Source organism: Centroberyx affinis, unplaced genomic scaffold (genome assembly GCF_046629955.1).
Source record: "Centroberyx affinis isolate AG114_WGS23_722 - 3 ecotype Tasmania unplaced genomic scaffold, CSIRO-AGI_Caff_v1 ptg002030l_1, whole genome shotgun sequence".
NCBI classification, from domain to species: Eukaryota; Metazoa; Chordata; class Actinopteri; order Beryciformes; family Berycidae; genus Centroberyx; species Centroberyx affinis.
In genome coordinates this window covers 507,828-527,500 of record NW_027280367.1, presented here as the reverse complement: position 1 = coordinate 527,500, position 19,673 = coordinate 507,828, and the positions used below count along the sequence as shown (strand labels likewise).

The 19,673-nt window shown below is 43.5% G+C and overlaps 1 protein-coding gene across 1 annotated transcript in view; it reads right to left on the bottom strand.

Moving 5' to 3' along the window:
* ches1 (checkpoint suppressor 1) overlaps positions 1–19,142 on the bottom strand; it is a 49,300-nt gene extending 30,158 nt beyond the window's left edge. Inside the window, exon 1 of the mRNA XM_071531081.1 lies at positions 18,818–19,142. The gene's annotated coding sequence lies outside the window, so the exon portion shown is untranslated. The remainder of the gene's footprint in view (positions 1–18,817) is intronic.
* Between the last annotated feature and the right edge of the window lie 531 nt (positions 19,143–19,673).

The following is a 19,673-nucleotide window of genomic DNA, read 5'->3' as shown; positions in this document are numbered from 1 at the left end:
AGTAAAACTGCACGGGAGTCTGGATCTTGCTTGGTGCTATATCAGCCCAACTTGGCAACTTTATAGGATCAAATTTTTATCCGACTCCAAGTCACAAATTTACAGAACCCCAAAACACATGAATGCAGCAGGATTCAAATAAAACTACCAAGATAGGCTCATGACATTCTGTCAGCAGCGCATTCAAGCTTTGCTCTGGGCCTCAGCGGACTAAAGCATACTATTACAACTTTGTCAGTTTGATCGCAGCTCATGACATATGTCGCTGTCACCTCCTCCTCCTCTCCTCCCTGTCAGTCTAGTGTATAGTGGATACAGCCCAATAAAGCCAATGCCATGAAAATAATCCAGCCTGCCACAGAGAAAAAAAAAAAAAAAAAAAAAAGAAAAAAAAAAGGTTCATTGAGGTAGAATGAAGTAGTAATAGTAGTATAGGAGATAGCAGGGAAGAATGGAATAGTAGCTGGTAGGAGTTATTACTTTGCAGAGGGGTGAGCTGAACCTTGTGGCTCCTCTGGCCACAGTGATAAAGCAGAGACTCAGATGCACCGAGGCAAAACTAATCTGGAGTTTTGATGACAAAAGAACGACCTTTATCCCTCCTACACATACTCTGGATGGATGGAAGGGGAGAGGAAGAGCGCGAGAGAGAATGAGAAAATGAGAACTCTCCACGAGACTGGAAAAATAATAACTTCTGCTACATATATGTCAACACCGGTTGTAGGAAGCCTTGTGATTTTCTCCATTTTCAGCCCATGAAATCGCCCCCCCCCCCCCCCGCCCCCCCATATTTCCTGCTTTTCCCTACGACAAATATCAGGGCTCCAGGGAAGCAGTGCCGGACCAATCACATCCTATAAGGTCTGACTGTGTCTTTCTTTTATGTCATCCGCAGCAGCAAAGGGTTATGGAATAGGGGTCAAGGGTCAGGGTGTCCCAGAGGACTTCTGCTGACCCCGCTGGTCCTAGCTGCTGCTCTCGGCTGCCTGGCAACTCATATACACACACACACACACACACACACACACACACACACACACACAAACATGCATGCTTTCTGTGCCTTTCCCTCGAAGGATTGGTTTGGTCTGTGCAGAAGACAGAAATTCACTATAGCAAGACTTGACTGGCTTATACTTGCAAAGCAGGCATTCGAAAACTAAAAAACAGGCTCAAAACAATAAAGAATCGTACTCGATTTTAATATTACACAAATCTCTGGGGGCAGTATGTATAATATGTATCGTATGTATAATATAGTATAATATGTATCGTTCTAAAAAGCCACAGGCCAGGGAATGATATGGAAAGCTACTGGAAATGACTGCCAGTTAATTTGTACACTGTAAAAAATATTAAGGCTGTTCAACTTAAAAACCTAAGTTTCCTTGCTGCCTTTAAAATTGTGAGTTGACTGAAGTAGTACTGAATAGTTAGGTCAAAGATCTTTAGTTAGTTGTTCTAATGTAGAAAAGCTAACTAATGAACTTAAGACAATAAGTTCAATCAACAAGTGTCTAGTCATGCTGATTTGTGTTTCCAAGTTGAATGCATTAATTGATTAAGTGAAATCCAGTGTTATTTATTTTTTCACAAGGTTTGCTAGGTTTAAGTTCAAGTTCCTCTTGTACCACATGATTAATACACAGCTCAGCATATAGTATGCAGCTGCAATACACTTACTTGTAGTGGATTGTACTTGCCATGTGCATCAGAGAGAAACTTACTTGATTGTGAATTCCCAGATACATAAGATAGATAGTAGATTTTATCATGTTTTTTTTTTTTTTATCAGAAATTGACCTATGATTCACCAGACATACATACATAACAAGTCTCTATCCTGTAACTTCATTCAAACCAGAAGAAGGAAGAGTTTCTGGAGAGATAAACTGAATGCAATGCATACTGGGAAGTCTGCTAATAAACAAACAGTGAGTTTAGTGAATGCTTTATAAGGTGTTCTTTAAAGTCATCATTTTAAGTCTCAAGATGTAAACTCATGATTTTAAGTCATGAAGCTCATAACTAGCAGTTGAAAGTGTAAGTTGAAATTGACAAACATATCTATATACATTGTGTTAATGGATAAAGATGAGTTGATTTCACTAAATTGCACTATGAGTTTTTACAGTGTAGCGCCTAAAAACAGATACACTGAAAGTTCAAAACTCAGATGTTGTGTATGTTGTAGTACAAGAAACTCAAACACTACAGTACATGGTGAAGTGGGTCAAGGCTCAGTGTTGCAAGTTGCAACATTGTGAGTTCAGAGCATGCACTGCTATCACATGCCATCCCCTCTCTTTCCCACTTTATCCCACTTACTAGCTAACCAATGAAGCAGAAAATAAGCACATAATATATATTTAGGAGAACTGAGCTCAACTCTCAAATTGAAAAATGAAAGCACACGGCAGATCACTGGGGCTATTGTTTGTAACGGCTCTATTTTTTCCTAGCATTACAATGTGCCATTATAGCTAATTTCACAGCAATATATTACTGTAACAAAAAACGTTAGCAACTTTAAATAACTCAGAAATAAAGTTGCACGGTGCAAGAAAATCAAAGGTCACACATTATTTGGATAGTCCAATGTTGATACTCAACTTCCTATCAAATAAGGGATAATGTACAGACATCCGCTTCGTGTCGGGTCTCAAATCACCCTGTCGGAGCTTATTTTGCAATAATGACCAGCTGGCTGTACATTATCCTGCTTATTACACAGCTATTTACCAAAGGCATTAATCATTTGGAGCAAAATATTGATTTAAAATGATTTTATAATGAGTTCAAGTAACTGACAAGCTTCTGCTAAAAAAAATACATAATAATAGTACATATAATATAATAATTAAAGCAGCGGTCTGTTATTCAGAAATAACAGAATCAGGATTGAGTATTCAACATAGCCGTGTAATAACTGACTATAATGTCTACTGAGTTTCAAGTGATATTCATAATTGTGTGAAAAGTAGATATTCAATGTCTGGACTAGGGTTAATCTTAGAGTTGGGGTTGATGTTAGAAATAGGGTCAGGTTAGGTCAGGGTTGGGTTTAGGTTTAATAATGGGGTCAGGGTCAGGGTTAGGTTTAGGGTTAGGCTAACGTCTGAGTTAGGGTTACATAGTCTGTAGAGATGCAACAAATAAACAAGTGACACTCTGCTGAACATCTGCTTTTTGACACCTGACAGTTGAATATCAACATTGGACTATCCAAATAAAGTGTTACCAAATCAAATATTGCTAGTGAATAATCCAAGACGACACAAACACACACAGCCTCCCTCCATAGTAGGCTAACCAACAAAGCAAACAGACATTTGCATCAGGCAAACAGAGAGTAAGTTTGGTATGATTCATCAGCAGCCAACGATCATGAAGTCACGCTCTCCCTCGCTCTCTGAGGATGGCGAACAATCAGACACACACACACACACACACACACAAACGCACGTTGAGGTTGCGAGTGTGGACGGTTGAAGGTGACTTGTGAGTGTGCAGCCTGGAGGTCTCTTGGTGGAGTGCAGGGAGGGTGTGTGTGTGTGTGTGTGTCTGTGTGCGTGTGTGTGTGTCTGTGTGTGTGTGTGTGTGTGTGTATGTGTGTGTGGGGGGGGCAGACTGACTGCAACAGTCAGGTCAAGCTTAAAAAAGCCCAGGCCCTGGGCCCTAGACTTCCATGGTAATGGCCATGACACACCATGGACCCACATTCGATCACACGTTCATGCACGCACAAGCATGTACACAAGTGTGCACTCGCTCGCTCGCTCATTTACACGCTCGCTCAGTCGCTCGGTCTTTCCTCACTCCGTCACTCCGGACTTCTCTCGCTCACTCAGTTTGATTCAAGTCAGTTTGTTCTGCTGGTATGACATCTGACATGTTACCGAAGCATGTTAAAAAAAACTACTGTTACCATTACTACTACCACTACTACTACTAGATCCTATAGCAATAATAATGTTAAAAGACAAAAGACCGTACGCACTTAGTGCTGAAACGATTACTAGATGATTAGTCGTTCAATAGAAAAGTAATCGATTAATCATTTTAGTCGTTCAAGTAAACATACCAAACATTGGCTGGTTACAGCTTCACAAATACTAAGATTTGCTTGCTTTTGTCCATTTCATATCATTATAAAATGAATACATTTAAGTTTTTTTGGCTGCTGGTCAGACTAAATTAAGAATCACTTTAGGCTCTGGTAACTTGTGATGGGCATTTGTCACTATTTTTGACATTTTATAAACTAAATGATTAATCAATTAATCCAAAAAATAATAGATTGATTGATAATGAAAATAATCATTAGTTGCAGCCCTACACTCTGTCACCATCACCACTCTACCCCTTTCCCTCCTGTCCTCCTTCCACCCTTCCCTCCCTGGCCCATTCCCTCCCTCGCTCCCTCTAAGGCCCCCTGTCTTTTCTCTTTGACAGTGAGCAGGTCCCTGTTGGCGCTCTGTGCTCTTTTACAATATTGTGGGAAAAGAGAGAGAGAGAGAGAGAGAGAGAGAGAGAGAGAGAGAGCAAAAGAAAGAAAGAGAGAGGGAGACTGCCAGAAACACTATACGATATCAAAGCGGCCAGTGCACAGCCAATGGAGCTTTGATACGGGGGTGGTGGGGGGGTTAGGGTCAGAAAAACGCAAGGAGGACTTGCTGCACTGTTTAAACAGGGAGGCTTGAACTATCTGGAGGAGGGTGGGAGTGAGGGAGAAAGAGGGGAAGTGAGAGAAAAAGAGGGAGAGAAGGGAGGAAGGAGAGAGAGAGAGAGAAGGGTGAAGGTTTGGATGAAGCTTTGAGATAGTGAGTGTTTTTCAGTTGGAAAAGCTGGATGTCCTGCAGTCAATAGAAAAAAAAAGAAGCAGGGATCTTTCTCTCTCTCTCTCTCTCTCTCTGTGTCCGTCTGTCTCTCCCTTTCTCTCTCCCCTCTGGCTTCACCACTTATCTTTAACAAACAGCAGCTCAGGCTCTCAGCCACTGGCCGACGGTTTGTCCCGACAACAAAAAACCATGGCAACAACCACTGGAAGGGCCCGTCCGGTTCCAAAGGTCCGCCCCTCTCTGGCTCTCTCTAAACTCTCTCTCTGCTCTTTGAGCCTCTTGCAAGTTCAGTAGAAAACTGTAGATTGGAATCAATATGTGCATTACCTCAAACTTGGTTGTGATAGCAGCCTGGAATCAGAAAGCGTATTGCCTCATATTTGGTTGAGGAAAGCGGATCGGAATTAAAGATATTAGCTCAACTTTGGCTGAGAGAGGCGATTGGAGTGAAAAACCGTGTTAGGCTCCGTTTCGGATGAGAAAGCCTATTGGAATTTGAACAAGTGTAGAGAGAAGGGTTACAGGGGTGTGAGGCTGCCGTTTGTCAGGAGCCTATATATTCCTCTCTGGTCTCCCTTTGCCGATGATACTTAAAGCTCTCTCTTTCTTCTTGCTGATGACACAACTCTGCTTACATCCTTCACTCCTCCCTCCCACTCCCGCAAGCTGTTTTAACACCGCACAAGATACCTTATGTCAACCGAAACGTGTTCTGAATGCTGACAAAACAAAATTCATGATGTTTACAAACTCAAAAAAAAAAGGCCAAAAAAAGGCCAAAAAAAAATCTTATCCACCTATGGAAGGCAAAGTAATTGAGCCTGTTGAATCATGCTAGAATGGGAGTTTCAATTGGTGACTGCTTTTTTCTTCTTCTTCACCTTGCTGAGAAACTGAAGCAGAGATAAGGATTTTATTTAAGGAACAAGTCGTGTTTTTCTTTTCTTTTGCAGATCGGTTGCCACTTTCATCCTAGCACTTGATTAAGTTGATGTTTTATATTCACATGCCACTTCCCAATGTCTCCCAATGGGTTATTACTGACTGTAAAGCTCTCTCTCTCACCAGTGTGCCTTCTATATTTGGGTCGACTGGCCTGCGCTGTCCACTGGCAGACTTATTCACTGGTACATTTTTATCTAAAACACCATTCTGGGTCTGGTTATTGATTGTTTGTTTTCTTATATCTGTTAAAAAAAAAAGTTAGAGGAAATTACTGTTGGCAGTCACAGGATTTGTTTTCGTTATCTGTCCCTGAGGTCAGAACTGAATTAGGCAAAAGTGCCTTTATGTACTCTGCTCCCTCTTCGTGGAACTCGCTGCAAAATTATTTACAGCCGAAAGTGCTGCTCTTTCTTGGTGAGTTTACACTGTTAATGAAGGTTCTTGTGGCAGACTCAATAAGGAGCTGTCTTTCCTTTGTTTAGTCAAGATTTAAATAGGTTTGGCAATGAGCCTGCTGGTTTGATGTTGAAGTATTGCCTATTGGAGTGCTTATTAAGTACTCTCTTCTGCGTGACTTTGATTGTTTTTTGCTTTTTTCACATTGTACACACATTGTGCGTTATTTGTCTGCAACTTTTATGTTTGTCTTGATGCTGCTTTCTCAGCCAAGTCTCCCTTGAAAAAAAGAGATTCTTAATCTCTAGGACTAACTGGTTAAATAACCGTTAAAAAGCTCTTCTTCGCATTAACCGTTTCCAACTCTGTCTCCCTGTCCTCATCCAATTCTCTCTCTCTCTGCCTAACCCTCTCTCTCTTTTCTTTCATTCATTCCCTCTCCTCTCCTTCCTTTTCTTCTCTCTCATGACCAGAAAAAGAAAAGCCCACCTCTCTTACTATGTATCCTTCTTCCCCCGCTATCACTCTTTCTCACACCCTCTCCCTTGTTTTTTTCCCCATCATCAGATACAGCGAATGGGACTGAACAAGAGGAGAGAGCGCGAGGGATAGAAAAGGACAGGAGTGGACAAGAAAGCGGGAGATACAGAATGAGAGAAAGAGTGTGAGGAGGGAGTAAAAGAGAGAGGCTGGTGATATCCTAGGGTCATTAGCAGCATTTCAAAGTCACCCCGTCTTTCAGCGTATGCTGTTTGACAGGCCCTGCCAACAGAATTAGGGATGAGGGATGATGGTGCCGTGATTAGATGTGGAACTCAAGAGAAAGACAGGGCCAGATCCATGGTTACACACACACACACACACACACAAACACACACACATGCATACATGCTGTCATTCACATGTCCACACACATACAAATTCACCCATACCACCCACACAAACACACTTGCACAGAGAGAACAACTGAGATGTTAGATAGATCGAAGTGAAAGGAGAAGGTGGGATGAGATAAGAGAGAGGGAGAGAGAGAGATAACCAGGATGAGGGAGCCTCCCAGAAGGGGAACTCACAAAGATATATCAGATAGATATTCAAAAATATACTCTGATATAATCTGAGACGTAGAGAAGCATAATGGGTCACTCTTTAGGAATTCCTGGAATTGGAAACAGCCCCCTGTTAGCAGTTAGCAATACTAGTGCAAGTCAGTAGGACTTGAAAGCGTGTCAAAATCATATATGAGCCCGTTTAAGCAATTCTATTATGTTTTCTTACTATTACCACAACTTGAATGCAATGGCCTGCTGCTCAAAAAAGCAACAAAACAAAACAAAAAAACCTGTGTGAAATGTCTCTCCCAATGTGGGTTTTCAAGGCCAATGCTGATATTTTTGTACTGAAGTTGCCTATATTTTGTGTCGATATACAATATCTATGCATTTTTCAATTTTCATGGCAGTATTCCATGTTTCCCCGAGAAAAAAAATATTCTTGGCAGAGTGGAAAACCCTCTGAAACAGCATTTAGACCATCATGTCAAACTGAAACTCATTGAAATCCACACTACCTAAATTCTTTTAGGGTTAGCAGCTCTTTAAGGCAGGGTGAGATTGATTACTTAATTTTAAGTGAAGAATATCTAAAATGATATTGAACAAATAATGTGAAAAGAGGTTTTACAGGCTGATTTTCTGTAGCTGTGGTCAGAGAGAAACCTCCATGTTAACCTCCATGATTATTGGCAGTGGATGACATGCATGGTCAACATCCGATATTTAAAAAGAGGCCAATATCGGCCTTATATATCGGCAAACCGATATATCGGTCCAACCCTAGTCTGAAAATGGGGCATGGTCAGTCGTCGATTAGATAGGCCTCTAAAAATCCCCAACTTTCCATTTCAGTGTGCAGACCTGAAGCAAGTCCAGCTCTCCTGCCTCACTGTCTGAGTGCACTGAACTCAGAAGTTACAGGGCTTAAGATAGCATACCAGGCCAAATTGACGCTCTTTATAAAGCTCAAATCTCTTTGTAGATATTCATCAAAGGCTGTTCGCTCCCGACGCAAAGAACACAGGAGATGGGAAACAGGAGAACAACACACAATGTGGTTCATATTAGGATCTTCTATCTCGAGTCCCTCGTTTTCCGCTACATTCCTCTAGCCAGGGGTGATGTGTGGGAGAAGGAGGGGGGCCGGCATCCTCCCTGTCGGCGGAAAATATGTGCTGAAGCCTCCTTGTTAGCTAGAGATTTCTAAGGGAAAATGGGGGGACAATTGATGCTTTATCTCCCTATAATCCTGTAACCCTTTACTATGCCATGACATGATGTATGGCGGAGCTTTGCTTGAGCTTAAATGTGTCGACTGCGTGTGCTTCTAGCTTTCTTTCCACATTCTCAACTAAGTCGCTTCAAACCTCCTGTTGCATACCTGCAGTTCATCTTGCAGCCTCTTTTCTCCACTTCTCCCCCTGACCTCACAACACTCTGGAGCAGGGGCTGAAATTACCACCCGCCAAGCACCAAAATGCTGTTAAAATGTGTCTTTGGCGGATAAATCAATAAGGGTCACCTGCTACACTGGCTGGGAAGTTTTTTTTACATGATAACATTTGAATGCCTCGGTTATATAGTACAGTCTTCTGTCTTTGCCTGTTCATAACCTTTGAAACTCTACGCTTCAAAATGCTCTCTGGTAATTTGAATTCTGCTGCACTTCAGAGTGAATTACAAACTTGTTCCATTGTATAAGTGAGTGAGCAAGTTTTAAATTAACACTCGGTACCTGATTCTACACACGAAATGGCATTGGAAACGACTAGGGTGACATATTTCTATGTATAATTTCTAGTAGTATTTTGTCTGGTAAAAATTATTCTTGGCAGGTAAATTTTTTTAGTTTACCAGCCATTGCCCAGGTAAGCCAAAACACTCAAACAGAGGACTAGATGGACAAATACAATCATGTTTACCAGTGTTTCCCCTGGAATTTTATTCTTGCCAGGGTGGAAAAGCCTCTATTTAGACGATGGGACACTAAAACTCTCCAGTGAAGCTCATACTAATGAAATTCTTTTAGGTGGGTTGGCAGCTCCTTAAAGGGAAAATCTTGGATTTCTGGGTCCATTTTGTTTTTTGGTGGTGTGTATTTATTCCCATGGTTAACTGGCCAAACGTAGCTGATTTGACGTCACAAGATATTTAAAGGGCAGTTACAATGAAGTTTAATAGAAGATACATTTTCAACTGTCTAAAGCCAGTGTTAAATGTCAGGTTTTGGTGTGAGTTCCTCAGAACCAAAGACCAAAGGCTTCTTTCTAGACTCACCATTTTGCACCAACATTCAACAATCATGCACAGAAAAATGCAAGGAGAGAAGAGGCAGAGATACCAACTGCTCCACCAACAGTAGCCTCATAGACCACAATGCAATGCAGCCACAAAACATGTTGTGGTTTGCATAAAGGGTGCGACTCTTCAGTATTTCTGGAAAAGCTCTTGCTTTGCTACTGCTGCCGTTATCGCTATTGCTCTTGCCACCTACACGCAAACAAACAGCTGAAAAACAAGTTCACGCCCGTTCTCTGGGGGTTGTCCAAAGGCATTCTGGGAAATGTAGGAAATCACTAAGTGAAGTAGAAGTAGATGAGGCCAGTTGAAGGAAAGTGGGTCAACAAAAAGGTAAATTACAACGCTTCACTACAAAATAAATAAATAAAAATAAAATGAATCCTGGAATGCACTGAACGTCACAGATTGATGATATAACAGTGTGAGAGAATCTGAAGGTGGAATTTTGCCTTAAGGCAGGGTGTCCAACCCTAGCTACTAAATGGAGGGGGAAACTCCGGTGTTTACACTTGAACATACACACACACACACACGCACCCTTGCATACCTGCACAAACACACACACATCAAAACAAAACATGCACATACTGTATATGCATACACATACACACATGCACTTGCTCTCTCTCGCTCTCTCTCTCTCTCTCTCTCTCTCTCCCCTCTACTCTCTTACAGCGGTCTTGCAAGACCTTCTCCCTCTCATGGTACATTCAGAGCATGAACACCCGGAGTCAGCAAGTCTGGACGCAGCTGCTGAATATTCAGCCTCTTCCTCTTGCGCTCTCCCTCTCTCCCCCCCCATCTCTCTCTCTCTCTCTCTCTCTTTCTCATTCTCCTACCTCATACTCATCTTATTTTTCCCTCTCTCTCTCCAATCTCACGCTCACTCTACTTCTTGCTCCTTTTTTTTGCTCTCCCTGTGTCTCTCCACAGCTCTGCTGCTGCTCTCCATGCTCCACTTTCATTAAGGGGCTCTCCTCTGATAGCCCTTCATATAACACTTAATCATCATAACAATAAGAGCGCTCTCTCTAACGAATCACCTCAAGGGGCCGGTCTCAAAGAACCTCCGCTAACTGATGTCATTAGCTGCCGGCTTTCTGATTGGCTCTCTGGGCGCGGGAGAGCCCGCCCTACTTGCCTGACGGAGGGCTCAGTGGGAGCATGCAGGTCGGACAGGCCAAGGACGTTCCTCTTATGGAGAAGAGCAGAGAAAATGCACACCAGCATTCGTGTACACACAGAGAGATACACACACACACAGGCTCCTGCCAGGAAGCAGAAGACAAGGCGTGTTTGGTTTTGCAGTCAAGAGAGAGATGAATAAGACTATTGAACAGGGGGGAGGGAGGTTTGAATAACAGTATTTTACATGACTGGATCTTGAGGGAGATGACTGCTCCGTTGCTCCCTCCAAGCTCTATTTTCGGCAGCGAGTCGACAACAGGGTTGAGTGGGGGGCATTTTGGCTGATTGAGTCTATGCTGCTGTCGCGCTGTGTGACAGTGTGCCATGTTATGTTGTTGTGTGTGTGTGTATAGATGAACGGTGACTGCACTTCACACAGAGACACAGAAACATAAACACACACGAACAGAGCCACACACACACACACACACGCACACACGCACGCACACACTCATGTCCAAGCAACGGTGAAATCACAGCTGTTCGCAGTTGCTATGCGGCAGACTAGCAATCGTCTCAGATGGCACACACACACACACACACACACACGCGTGACATGGGGACAGTAACACCAGACTTGGCAGGGTCGGAAGGTCACAAGGGTATCGTGACAAAGTTGCCTAGCAACAAACACATTACACATACAATTTCCAATATGTTCTCTTATGTGTGTAACAGACCGGATTTGAATCCAGTTCCAGAAATATGTTGACTATGTTGACTATTTTTCTTCACCTGGCACTCGACATTTGTGGAGAATTTTTTTTCTGTATTAGCCCTTCACAGTAGACAGCAATAAATCTGTGTAGCATTGTTAGCACTCCTCACTGAAACCAAAGGGTACAGCTAGCGACATGCTAGCTTGTTAGCTTGCAGCAAGTGATGCCCATTGGTTTGAGGAATGCTAATCGTACTAAATTTTTAGGGTAGTGATTTTTCTCAAGATTGTTTGTGTTCTATGTTTCTGTTTAAATGTCTTACAAGATAAAGTGAAGTGAAGTACACATTGGATAGTTTAAAGCTGCATGATGCAAGACTTTTAGGTAAAAATACATCTGTCTTATCAGCATAAATCAGAAATTCAGACTGCAGCGAAAAAGAACGTCCCTCCGTAATTGAGACACTGCAGATTTGCCCTATTTCCCCAAATTAAATTCTAGTGCCAGGTATGAAATATCTAAACTTAAGAGCAAAATACAAAACTTGCTTCTAAAGAGCCGCAAGGTAGTGTTCAATCCAGAGAGGAAGACATTTCCACCTTTTGTCGAAAACATTACATCTTTTGCCTCTCTCGTTCCTTTGGTTTTGCTTTGATATAAAGCGTCACAGACTGGCCAGGCTGGTAAACATGAGCCTGCTGTGTACAGTTTACTGACATCATATTACATCATTTCTGGGTAGCGAAGTCCTCAATATTCAAACAGTTACCTCTCACAGCCATCTGGGGCCGCCAATGTGCTAAAACAGTATCGTACAGCTTTAAATATTTGAGACATTTCAGCTTACAATACTTAAGGTAGGGCTTGTCTGCGACACTGTAAGTACAGTCTGTTTGACATTTTCTCATGTATGTAATATATACTGTGTGTGTGTCATATTAAACTGAATAATGTGGGGCATCCTGAAGGCTCAATATTTTGTATAAAATAATAAAAATAATGAACTTTACTTGTATAGCTTTTCAAAACAGAGTTAAGAAGTGCTGTACACACACTAAAACAATCCTAAAATCAATAAGTGAGTAAGTATTATTAAAAACAAAGACATCAGTTTTTCCTTATTTTAGTTGACTATGTCACATGTCACCCCCCCACCCCCCTCTTCTCTCTCTCTCTTTCCCCCATCTCTCCTGTCTTTTTCCACTGTGTGATGTGGAACGAAGCAGAAATGCCGTAGAAACTAATCTTTAAAAAGAACTGTACAGTGTTGTGGAACAGTTCGGAAAACTGTCACAGGGAACATAAAAAGCGGTGACTGAGAGAGAATCCTATCCCAGAGAATCCCAGTCACACACACACACACACGCACACGCTCACATGCACGCACCCATACACACACACACTCACATGCACACGCACACGCAGGGACTTTGGTGTTTACATCATATGGGAAGGTATTTTTTCCCCTCACACTGCCAGGGAACAGGCCCACGCACGGACACACAGACGCTGACTAAGACCCTGAGACTCCTGGGGGGTGGGGGGTGAGTGTGTGTGTGTGTGTGTGTGTGTGTGTGTGTGTACATGCATGTGTATACAGTAGGTGTGTATCTGTGTCCATGTGTTGTTTATTTTGTATTGAATATCATTTGAACATCATCGATGCTCTATGTGTCATGTGACTCTCTAATTTGTGTGTGTATGTGTTGGTGTCGTGTTTGTGTGTGTGTGGTGGTATCAAATTGTCCTGTTCACTGTTAAGCTGTTGTGTGGTTAGTGGATTGTACAGTAGACTGTTGTGTGGTTTGGCCCGAGCAAAGCCAAGCTAATACTAATCAGTTTATTAGGAAAATCTGCATATTTTGTGTGTGCGCGTGTATGTGCGTGCGTGTGTGTGTGTGTGTTTGTGTGCTTTAGTGCAGTGACTCTGTTCTAAAACTAAGGGTTAAGTCTCTATGTGGTGTGATTTCCTTTGGGTTTGGGGTTTGTGGTTAGAGAGAGAAAGCAAGAGAGAAGGGCAGAAAGATAAAATCGTGTGTGTGTGTGAGTATGTGTGTGTGTGTGTGCGCCCATGTGTGTCCAGGTCAGTTAAATGGTCCCAGTTCTCCCAGCCAGTGCTAGATGGCTGATGTTCAGAGTTTCTACCACAAGGCTGGGAGAATACAACAGGCAGCCTATTCAACCCCTCTCTGCTTAAAAACCCATAGCTTAAACACGGGGCTAAAAACAGTTATTTCTGTTGAGTGCTGAAGAAGGCCAAACACCGAATCCCTCCTCCTTCCATGAGGCTATGTTTTCTCTTTTCCTAAAATAAGAACTGGCACATATCTGCGTGGTTACAGGCAGACGACACACCATCAATCTCATCCTCGTTCCATCCGCTGTCTGCCCGTGATTGTTTCTGCTTCCCCGGCGAGAATCAACAAAGGTCAGACGGTCGCAGACAGAGGGGAACGCAGAGACAACGGGGCGATAGAGTTACCTGTTACAAGACACTGGGATATCCATTTCAAAGACAAGTCACCCTCCGGGGGCCCCGCGTGCACGACAGGCTGCGACTGTGTGCGCCGGGGCCCTATTGTTACACGTCTAATGTTGCTAAGAGCGACAAACGAAGAACAATAAAGTATCTATAAGCCGTGAAGTCTTTCTACTTTAAGAGAGAGAAAGAGAAAGGGAAAGGGGGGGAGGGAGAAGAGGGGGAGAAGTAAACATATTATATAAATCAGATGGTTCCTGAGGTAATTCTTCTCTCCACACGCAAACACACACACACACACACGCACGCACACACACATACACACACACACACAGTGTATGGCTGCATCCACTTATGACATCACTGTAGCTAGCCAGAAAGACAGGAGAGTAAAAGAGAGCCAACAGAGGCAAGCTGACGTCATCCCATTCACTCAGTGTCAATTACGTAATCATGGGGCCCAACGCCTGCAGGACAGACATGCTGTGTGTGTGTGTGTGTGTGTGTTTGTGTGTGTGTGTGTGTGTGTTTGCATGCGTGTGCCAGTGCGAGTGCGCATAATTGCAATCTCATGTGTGCGAGGAGACATAAAATGAGGCATGTTGATGACATCATTAGTGCGAGCCAGCCGGGCCTGAGCACGGGGGCCATGACATGGTGAGAGTGTTTGGGTGGAAGAGAAGGAGACGGAGCATTCAGAACCGACCGGGCCAGAGGAGTTATGCAACGCAAATCAAACTCAACAGACTAGAAAGGGCCTTTTTTGCCTTTTCCTTGTGTGTACAGTGTATACACACTGTGTGTGTGTGTGTGTGTGTTAAGTACAATGTGTGTGTCTTAAGTGACTTTTCTGTAGCACTTTTACTCGAGGCAAAGAGCGCATAAAACACACACGCAAGCACTCAAGCATACCGCTGAAACTGACACACGCAGAAATCCACACACACACACACACACACACACACATATACATACACACTCACTCACTCTCCCCCCCACTTATAAACAAAGCTTCCTAAGGACAGGAAATCCTTCCACCCACGTTCCTGTGTTGCTCGGCAACCAGAGCAGCATCACCGTGCGCATGCCTCCGCCATCGCACACAACACAACACGCAACACACAAACATAGCGCACACATGAACTTCACCCCTGTGCATTTTCTTAAACTCTGCTCCTTTTAAAAGCAACACATGAAAAAAAAAAAAGAAAAGATAACTGAGCCAAAAGCTAAGCAGCCTGATACTCACCACAGCTGCCCTCCAATTCGTCAGCTATGGATCTAAACCAAACATGACATCACCCCTTGTAAATATAAAACACTTTTTCCCCATTTATAAGCTCTATTTTTACACACATTGACGTCTTTGTATGTGTGACAGTGTGCGCGTGTGTGTGTACGTGTCCGCGCTCGTGCACATCCCTCTATGGACGTGTGCACACGTCTGCGTGCGTTTGTGTGGATGTGTGTGTGTGTGTGTGCACGCTTGTGTGCCAGTGTGTGAGGATGCGACTAGCAATAGCGCAGCACGACTAAGCAGAGAGAGGCTAATTGAGTAGAGGTGCCCAGCGCTGTGGACAATGAGTCCATTTCAGATCAGCAGGAGGGCTATTGAAGACAATTATAACCTGGGGGATTCAGAGAAGCATTATTCTTCTAAGCCATCTTGGCCACTTAGGCTGGCTGCGTTTCCACCGCAATTTAAAACTCCGCTTTTACCACTTGAACCAGCATATTAAAGGAATATTGAAAATCCAGTCATTAACTAGTCATCCTTGTGTCAGTGGAAACTCGATAGAAGTGACCGACTTAGCCTCCATAGTTCCATTCCAGCCTTCTTCTAAACTACTGAAGTTAATGGAGCCATCTTTTACAGCTCCAAAAAAATAAACCATTAGTCCATTAAATTTCTCCAAACAGCGCGTACAGCATAATCCAAGTCTTTTGTAGCCAAGTGATCCATGCACTGTGGGTCCCAAAGTCCTATAGTGACCTCATTATCTCTTATAATTTCCTGACTTGCTATGCTTTGTTTTAGAACAAAGCGCCAACAGTAGCGGAAGCTTTGGGTTGGAGAAATTTAATGGACATTTTATGATTTTTTTGGAGCTGTAGAAAGAGAGATGGAACAAGGAGAGCTAACTTGCTCTGTTTTTGGTTTTTGTACAAATTACAATGGTGTTTCAACTGATATAGGAGTGAACAGATGAATTTTGAGATCAATTTTGGGGTGAACTATTTCTTTAAGAGGCTCTTAAACATAATATATGCCATTTGGTGGACGCTTTCATCCAAAGCCTGTTGCAGTACAATGACTTTGTATATTTTTAGTGTGCATCCAGTGGGAATCAAACCCTTAACAATGGCAGTTGCAGTGCCATCTACCCCAATGAGACAGAGCAGAGCCTCACTCTTCAGATGTACAGTGGCTGTATTGTTTGCTTTTTTTTTTTTTACTGCAACATTTAGTGAAACAATACATTAAAGTAGCTGACTCTGCTTAACAAAGATACAACACTCCGAACCTGATGAATGCAACTTTAATATCTCTATAGCCTGAGAATAAATCAGCTGGCAATGAGAGTACAATACTGAGAGGAGGTGAATGGACTGGTAGAGAGGATGAAGGTCTTAAGAAGAATGGGCCTCAGCTTTTAAGTCTTCAATGACCGGTTGACCTGGTTTAGTCTCTGTAGCATTGACAGACCAAGATACACTCTCAACATCGTACCTTTTGTGTCCTCTTAATACCCTACAAGGGTAAGTCTACCATAGCTTTATAGAAGTATGGATATTTATATAAAGCGTCCTTTTGTAGCGTTGAAGAGTTTGAGAGAGAGAGAGAGAGCAATTTCAGCCACGTGGCAAAATCCCATAGATTTTGTAGAAATCATGCCGTATCATCCATTGTCTGACGCTGTTATTAATAATACAGACTATTTTATTCATTCATACATAAATCATACATCCATTATGGACTGTCTCAACATATACGTGTCTCTGTTGGGGGGAGTCAGACCAACAACAGTTCTACTAAAAGCACTAACCATACCAAAAGGGTGGAGTTCAACTTCAATATTCAATTTACACAACTCAAACCTCCCAATTGAAAAACCATTCAAGCTCATTTGGTATCAAAAGAACCATAACAGAAAAACAGTATAGCCTTTATTCCCCATTTATACAGCGAGATGTGGGAATGTGAAGTGACTCAAAGTGAAAGTGAAGTGGCGCCCAGGCTCGGGCTATATGGGCAGTGACTAACTGAACGCCGCGGGGGGGTGGGGGGGGGGCGTCCATTGAGAGACAGGGAGAGAGGCAGAAAGGGGGCGAGAACTTCATTGAGCGCAGCCATGGGGGGTCAATATGTGAATGAACGTTTGCCATGGAGGTGAATTATGAATGAGCAGCACTCTGAGCACTCCTGGAGAGAGCATGTCAGCCTGTCTCCTTCACTCCGTCTCCTCCTCTTCGCTTTCCATCCACTCGCTCCCTCTTTCCATTTTCCTTTCCGCTGTCCTAAAATCTCCGGTCCTCCATCATCTTTCCCCTCTCTCGCTCTCTCTCTCTCTCTCTCTCTCTGTGTCTCTCTTTGTTTCACCTCTCTCTCCTGGATTAATCTCCTCATCTCCCTCTTTCTCGGTCATCTGATCGCTTTTCCTTCCTCTAAACCTCCCCCCTCTCTCTCTCTCGCTCCCATTCTCTCTCTCTCTCTCTCTCTCTCTCTATGTAAGAGACATAATAATAAGCCATCCACTCAGTCAGACTAGACCAGGGAGACGGAGGTAGACACACACATTGTCTGACAAGAAGAGAGAACATTCCTTCCCTGCACATACATATTTACACAGCCTTAGATGGATACACACACACACACACACACACACACACACACACACACACACAGTAGCATAACACAAAAGCAAACAGTCCTGCACGTGCAAAGGCAGACGCATGCATTAAGAGAAACGCTCTCAGGCACTGAGACACACACACGCACACACATTTCTCCCAGCTGTTCTGCTGGCCACGGAGCTTGTGTGTATGTACGTGTGTGTGTATGTGTGTGTGTGTGTGTGTGTGTGTGGTGTATTCGTCTGTGTGTAATCCAATGTGCTGCTGCTCAGCCTGTGCCACGCTCTCTCTCTCTCTCTCTCTCTCTCTTACTCCCTCTCTCTCTCTCTCTCTCTCTCCACTGTTGCTGTGCGTCTGATCAGATCTGCCTCCCTCAACCTGTTTGCCGACTATCGCACACACACTCACGGGCACACGACACACTCACACACACACACACACACACACACACAAACAAACAAAACTGCTACTACTTATCAAGCCTCATTCAGTGTCAACCGAATCTGTCGGAGCTTCAAAAAAAAAGCACAGAAAATTCATTCAGCGTAACCAAAGGCTGCCAAGGCTTCTATCGACACATTGTATATTACCTGCTAGACTCCAAACTCTCCTTTACACACACACACACACACACACACACACACACACACACACACACACAGAGGGAAAGAGAGAGAGAGAGAGGGGAAGAGAGAAGGGGCGAAAATGGACCCTGTCTTCTTAAAAGGGAGTGTTGTTCTCTCTCTCTCTCTCTCTCTCTCTCCCTCTCTCTCAACTTGAGTCCTGGTGGAAGAGTGTGCGGTGGAATGGGATCACGCTGTTCCCTAAAAAGTATGCACTCCTTTTGATCCCTTCACTCCAGTTCACAGCGGTCAGCTCGCTTACACACTTTACACCCACCCCCCCCCCTTTTTAGCTTGTCGAAAAACAACCCTGAGACTCATACACACACACACACACACATATATATACACACACATACCCCCCCTTTAAGTGCAGAGCAAAGCACCACATGTCAACACCCCCCCCCCTCCCCATACACACACACACACACACACACCTCTGCATACAGCCATGAAAGGACCATAAAGTCACCTTAGGATCCTTCTGTGTTCCAGACGAGCCCCTTCTTCACACTCTTCCTCTCCTCTGTCAGACTTCTCTCTCTCTCCTCCTTCCTCTCTCTCCCTCTCTCTCTCTCTCTCTCTCTTCTCTCTCTCTCTCTCCGTCTCGGTGCTCCGTCAGTTCCCAGCGCTCAGCCCGAGCCCCTCCATTTCCGCCCCAGCAGTCGTTTCTACCACGGAGCGCACACAACACACACACACTCACACACACATACACACACACACGCGCGTACACAAGCCACTGCGTTCCTATAGTCTCTCTCTCTCTCTCTCTCTCTCACTCTCTCTCTCCCTCTGTTTATCCCTCTCTGCGCGCGCTCGCTCTCCTCTCTCGGAGCAGGGCTCTGTGAGTGAGTGTGTGTATGTGTGAGTTTGTATGTGTGTGTGTATGTGTGTGTGTGTGCTGCCTTGCCCCGCCAGCAGCACAGGACTTCCCCCGGCGCCTGCCCTGGGTCCTAGCGCTATTTCTGTTCACTGAAAGAATGCCATTGTATATTGACGGCACAGCCAAAGATCGTGTATGTTTTGAGAAGATGATTCACTCAATAATTTCACAAAAAAAGGTGTCTCCAAAGTGGGAATTACCCATCTGTGATTTTGCTTAATTAATTAATTCATTCATTCATTTGTTCATTTATTTATACAGGAAAAAGATAAAAGCACCATACAAGGCATTTAAAACACTGTGGGCACTTCTCTGCAAAACTGCTGATTTGCACAACGTTCCTGTCCTGCAGCAGGAGAGGATTCAAAAAAGATAGATACTGATGGGGGAAACAATATAAGAAAAAGAAAACAAGAGATTAGGCCTATAAAGGAAGTAACAA